Here is a 6677-nt window from a genome sequence, read left to right as displayed (position 1 = left end):
ATTCCCATTTTGTATTCGGCTTTCGAATTGAATTGACAACAGGCTAGAATTCGATTCCGAAATTCGAAACGAATTTACATTTGGGATTCTTGGTGCGATCTGAATGGTAAAAGACGGCCTCATACGCACGTTATCATAGAGACGTAGATAACGCTGGATAGCCCAAGCGCACCACCATATCCTGTTCCGAGGAAAACCCTGTCGCTCGAAGGCTCACTGCAGGGACCAGACTCGAAATTAAGACTTTGCAGCTTCCGGCGCAAATATATATTTACAACCGACTAGAACTCGAGACTTTTTTTTTAACCACCAAATATATATTTACAATCCATCACTAGTGGGGATAATTACTATTTTGAAACTAAACCATCTTTACCACCACAACCAAATATGTAATTAAACTAATTATTATTTCAGCTTCAAAACAAATATTTCCTCCTTTTTGATAACCAACTTCAACCCTCTTATACAATAAATTTATATATATATACATATACATTTAATTCATCATACCAAATATATATATCACGAACCAAAAATGGTTGCACCAACAGCTCAAAAAGTTGTATCTAACCCATCTAACACATCCAACATATTTGCATTTGCATACTTCAAATCTCTTGGAGGAGAACTCCCCATGCTTCTACTCGAAGCAAAAACTCGCTTCTTTTTCTTCGCGATCACAAACTCTTGGCTTTTGCTGACTCCGGGGACTGCAGTTGACCGTTTTGTCACTTGTTCCAAAAGATTTTTGTCATCTACTGAGATGTTGAGCGGTTGACTTTCACCGTCGGGATGGAGGGTCAATGATGCTTTTGAGATAGGGGGTCGGGTTGGGGTGAATCTTGGTACTTTGTCTCGGTATCTCACGCAGCTAATTAAACGGTGTAGTAAGATAACTAAATCGAGTATGTATCGGTCCGTTTTTTGTTTGTCCGCGTGATATAGTGTTTGTAGTCGGATTATATTGTTACTTCCTGCGGTTTTCTTCCCGAACTCGTTTCTGTTTGAATCAAAAGTGGTGAACATTAATTAAGCGAGCATAATATCAACTTGCTAAAAGCTTGAATATAGCTGAGCTTAAACGAGCCTGGAGCTTGTTTGATATATGAGCACGAACTGAGCCGAGCTTAAAGGAGCTCGAGCCCGTTTAGTCAATGAGCTCGACCACAAGCCTAAGCGAGACTGTTATTCGTATATATTTTAAAATAATTACATAATAAAATATAAAAATTAAGTTAAATACTTAAATATATAATTAAATTTATAACTATATAGATATAATACATATAAATAAAAAAAAATAAAACTAAGTAAATAGTAAATGAGTGTAGCTCCCTTTAAAATTACTCATAAGCCGAGCTTAGACCTAAAATATATATATAATGTATATATAAAATAAAAACTGTTTAAAAAGATAATTATATATGTATATATAAATAAAATAGTTAAAATAATAAATAAATAATTAACTGCTTCGCTCTTGAAAGCTACTGAGAACTCTCATAAGTTAAACGAGCCGAGCCCGAGCTTGGTGAAGCTCAGGTCATTTACACCCCTAAGCGATAATATTATTCCTTTTGGTATCAACGCAAATTGCAATGTTTTAAAAATTCTCAAAAAGTAAAAAAAGAAAGAACGTTATTAGAACGTGAAACCTACCCAGTATTTGCCCACTCACCAACCCAGCCGAAACCTTGATGTGCTCTGCCAACACGAGAAAATAACGAGTGATATGCTAGTAAACATAGAAAGAGAGATTCACGTAAAAGATAAAACACGAGTATAAAAACATACTTGGTGGTATCAGTAGCCACAGGAACGAGCCAGTTAAGAGTCTTTTCCATTTCTGCCTTAATTTTAGGCATCGCCATCTGAAACAAACCACAATATATGCATCGGATTAAACTTTATAATTTACAACTTTTAAAAAGAGTTTCTGTCAATTTGATATGCAATATATGCATCCGATAAATCTGAGTTTTTGTATGAGATGGTTTATGAGATTTTATGCATTAAAAATTTGATATACAATTTATGTGACTTGAAGCTAATTTGTATTGTTTGAACTGTTAAGAGATGAAAATATAACCCAAACTGATATATAATAAGTAGGGCTGTAACTGCACACGCAAAGCGAACAGTTCGTGAACCGTTCGGTGGGAAGTTCGTTTACGTTCGTTCGTTTAATAAATGAACGAACACAAACAAATTTTGTTCATTTAGTTAAATGAATGAACATGAACAGAGGCTACGTTTGTTCATTTGTGTTCGTGAACGTTCCGTAATGTGTTTATTTATGTTCGTTTACGTTCGCTTGTTTATGTTTATTAGTTAAAGGTTTGTTTTATATTTTTATAATATCTTATTTGTAATAACTAACCTAACAATTACATTTAAATTTTATAATTCTATTGTTTATGTTCAGTTCATTTCATTAATGTTTGTTTTATTAAGTCTTGCTTTAACTAACAACAAATATAACTTTTGCTTCGTTGACACTATCAGATAAAAACCATCGGTTGGGGTATGATTATGTTTATGATTATTATAATCTCCAGTGCTAACGTTATATTTAATTAAGATGATTATGTGTAATTTTTTGGATTAACAATACCGCTTTTATTTTTATTTTTCATTTATGTTCGTTTGCGTTAGTGAACATGTTGAATTCCTTAACAAACGAACACGCACAAGATTTTCCGTTCGGTTAGCGTTCGTGAACAAGTTTAATGCTAAATGAACAAACATGAACAAGGCTTCGTTCGGTTCAGTTCATTTACAGCCCTAATAATAATTACACGAGTGAGACTTTCACCCTAGAAATAAATAAAGTAACAAACTATACGGTTATACGGGAGATTACTTACCGATTCGTTAGAATCAAGAGCTTGTAAGCGAGAACGTAGACCCGCCTTGACACTGGCTGGTAATCCATTGTATAAAGTGTCCCTCATATTTGGAGGTAACGACGTAGGTCGAGATGCCTACAAAAAATATTAAACCCCATTTACATACACACACAAACACACATACATATAGCCATGAAACTATAATAATTGCGCTTACAATGTTGTCCATCTGAGTTATTAAGTTGGCATAGTGTAAAGCCAGACCAGCAACACCTAATCTTTCAGGCCCCTTTTTGTTACTCTCCTTATCATACTTTGCTGAAATTGCACCTGAAAACGAAAACACACCCGTAACATAAAAAAATTATAACATATCATCATATTACAACTTCCTTATATTGCATCGAAAGTCACCTTAGAAATAACCTAAAATGTACTCAAATGCTTACAACTTCTATAATTTCCTGGTCAACCCAAATATTGGCCCGAACCCGTTACAACCGATATAGATAAAGTATGTAAATACCGTTCTCTTCAAAAGCCTCTGCAATTGCTTGGTGGATGAAAGTGACAACATCTACAAGCTTCTCCATAACCTACTAACCACAAGATATAATTATAATAATAATTATAATAATAATAATAATAATATGAATATGTTGATGCTAACAATGATTAAAAAACAATTTTATTATGATAATAACCTAATTCTCGGAATAAAACGATATAGGAAGTTGCATGTCTAGCGTATTCAAAACATTTGACTCATTTGAAATTGTGACATAATATTAAATATATATTAAATTGTACCTCTTCGCGACTTTTGGACCAAAGAGACTTCTTTTTCAAGTTCCTCACAAGTTTCCTTTGATGTTTTAGCTCACTTTGTAGTATCATTAGATTCTCTCCTATGAAAGAATAAAATGTTAATCAAACAACCAAAACCATTTCGCTACATAATAACTAAGAATACACACACACACACACAATAACACAAATGTTAGATATTTTAGTGTAATAGGAATATAGGATTGACTTGTCAACCAATGTAAATTATAATATACATTAAACAAGCTAAGAGGTGCGGGGTGCACGCTTCTTTGAGTTTATTATGATGTTAAGAGCAAAGCTCCTAATGAAAGTGGTTCCAAGGGGGCAACGTCCTTGACAGCAGGGTCCAAGGGTTAGCGCCGCTGGCTACGGTCGAGCTTTTGAAGCGGATTTTATTTAAATTTAAAAATCGAAATGATAACTACCAAACTCTAATCTGCATATGGAAGTGCATACAACCCCAGCAAAATGGTCTCAATCTGAAAGTGCATACGACTCTCAGATGATGAGATTAGAGTTTGGTATATGATCTCAACTGAGTTTTATCTGATTGAATTATTTGGAGAACCACCAAATAGTTTCAATCTGAACAACAAATATGGTCATTTGTAAGATACCTTTTCGCGGAAGATTCAAGGATTCAACTTCCTCAAGCTTACGGCGATAATCTTGTTCAAATCTATCCAAAGCATGGTAATCATGATATAATTCCTGCACACATAGTTTTATTTCTTTTAAGCATCATGGAAAATAATATGTCTAGCCAAGGAATAGCTTAAGTAAAAATACAAGAATTGGAGTGTCAAAACGAGTCAAAATTAGTTCACAAACGTTTTTTGTTCAAAAGAATAAATCTTTTTAAATATGACTAGTACGTCAAATATCATTACAAAACCATTAAGAAGTGCTTATTGCATTAAAAATAATTGACTTTAACTTTTCGTAAGTGGGTCAAAATGTTGACTTCGGGTAGCAATCACGACCAATTCTTCAAATAAGGGTTGATTTGGCAAAATAAATCAATCAACGGGCCATCTTAAATCAATCAATGGGTTAATTCAGGTCTAGTCAGTAGTCATATTAGTGAACAGGCCAAAACAATTTGGTACTTTTTTATGAAACAACTCATTTCAACCTGACTCCATGGCCTGAAACCGTAATTATCCGAACCAAATTGATGACTTTCTAAAACGATCCATTTTACCCTACTTATTTTGCTCGGAACCCGTATTTGACCCAGACCCGTTTCGAAACGTGACCCAAACCCACCCGACCCGCCAGTTTGCCAGACCTAATTGTGACCTCTACTTTAAGGAATAAATAGACAAAAAGAAGCAACTTACAGAAGTGTGTTGAGCCAAATTGGTAAGCTCTTGCATTGTAATTTCAGCCTCCTCTTATCTGACTATTTGTTACAGGGTCCAAATCCAATCTGACTCATAACAAACAAATTAAATACATTTCAGAAACACATGTCAAATTTCAACTATTTTGCAATTCACAAATTTCAAATTTACCTGGCAAAGAAACGATCCAAATTGTGCCATTGCGGATCCTTGCACATATCTCCAAATCTCACCACTTCTTTAGAAAAAATTTCAAATTCCACTCTGAAAAAAAATATTTGAATTCATGACATGACACGAACGTAACATGAAATTTGTGCATTTGGGTTTGGTATAAACAGGTTCGGATCAGTTTCTAGTTGAACCTGCGAGCCCATTTAGCTACATGGGCCGTGTTCGGATAAACCCGCAAACCAATTAGTGGGTTGACTTGTTTAACTAAACGCGCTAAACATGGGCAACCCGATCACCCATTTTAAACTGGTCATATATGCCATGCCAAAACCTGAAATATTTTTGTGTTTGAAATTGGCAACAAAAGTCTTTTTCTAAACATGAGAACCCATTACCAGAAAACTCACAGGACCCACCAACGAGATTATGCGTGTAAACGAACAAAACAAACAAGAACAGGGCATGTTTGTGTTCGTTAAAGTTTAGTGTTAAACAAACAAACACAATTTTCTTGTTCGCGTTCGTTTAACGTTAAACAAACAAAAGCAATTTTCTTGTTCGTGTTCAATTGTTAAAAAAAATGAGCATGTCCATATTCATTTTATGTTAGTTTGTTAATAGTATAAACAAACAGTTCACATACACAAACGAACAAACATGACTGAGGAAAGATGAATGAACATAACTGAGCTAAAACCAGTTAAAAGTAATGTGAAGAACAACTAGTTGAGCCTAAAAAGTTATTAACACTCAACTCAGTTGTATTGGGTCAAAATTTTAAATGAATTTAACAAGCATAAAGTAACAAACACAATTGAATGTAAACGAGCAAACTTACCTCTTATCAGAAGCCGCAATTCTCAGCAACTCCTTCATATCGGTTGAAACCAAAAGCTGCACGCCTTTCGAATGCAAAATTTCCTTTTTAAGAATTTGAATGTTTTCACCCGAAAGCGATTGCATCAAATTAGACCCCTTAACGATCGTATTAGCCACTTCAAATGCTAAGATAGTAACTTTGTTCCCCTTTAACGCAGAATTAGATACAAATCCAGTATGTGCGTTTAAATTTGTCATACTGCTTCCGAGCGTGTCGAGGACTTTAAGACCGACGCTACCCGCTTTACCCAGAAACGTGCTTACGTGAGGCGCCTATCAAAATTCAAGTTGGGTTGACCCGAAAAGATTGTTATGCGACTTTTAAAACATTTTTTCGTAAGCTTGTACACAAGAAGAACTAACACGAACGAAACATGTTTGCGTTTGTTTGTTTAACTTTAAAACCGAACAAACGATCCAACATTGTCAATTAAACGGACGAGATTTTGTTGTTCGTTCGTTAACAGTATAAACAAATGAACATAACTAAGTTAAAACCCAATTCTACATAAATGTGAACAATAATGCGTTGTGCCTAAAAAGTTATTAACACTAGACTAAGTTGTAATAAACCTAAAAGTTTAAATAAATATAT

At 34.4% G+C, this 6677-nt stretch overlaps 1 pseudogene across 1 annotated transcript; it reads right to left on the bottom strand.

The window, feature by feature from the left end:
- Positions 1 to 433: 433 nt before the first annotated feature.
- On the bottom strand, positions 434 to 6365 carry LOC143628467 (protein PSK SIMULATOR 2-like; annotated as a pseudogene). Its single transcript, XR_013152752.1, has 11 exons — positions 6042 to 6365; positions 5201 to 5293; positions 5027 to 5115; positions 4301 to 4394; positions 3663 to 3760; positions 3379 to 3448; positions 3070 to 3182; positions 2871 to 2987; positions 1798 to 1874; positions 1663 to 1707; positions 434 to 1003 (listed from the first exon to the last, which is right to left on the bottom strand). The product of XR_013152752.1 is annotated as a protein PSK SIMULATOR 2-like (transcript).
- Between the last annotated feature and the right edge of the window lie 312 nt (positions 6366 to 6677).

Source organism: Bidens hawaiensis, unplaced genomic scaffold (assembly GCF_021521415.1).
Source record: "Bidens hawaiensis isolate Kalapana, Puna unplaced genomic scaffold, B.hawaiensis_p1.1 tig00004999_1, whole genome shotgun sequence".
In the NCBI taxonomy this organism is placed as follows: domain Eukaryota; kingdom Viridiplantae; phylum Streptophyta; class Magnoliopsida; order Asterales; family Asteraceae; genus Bidens; species Bidens hawaiensis.
This window is presented reverse-complemented; position numbering and strand designations above follow the sequence as displayed.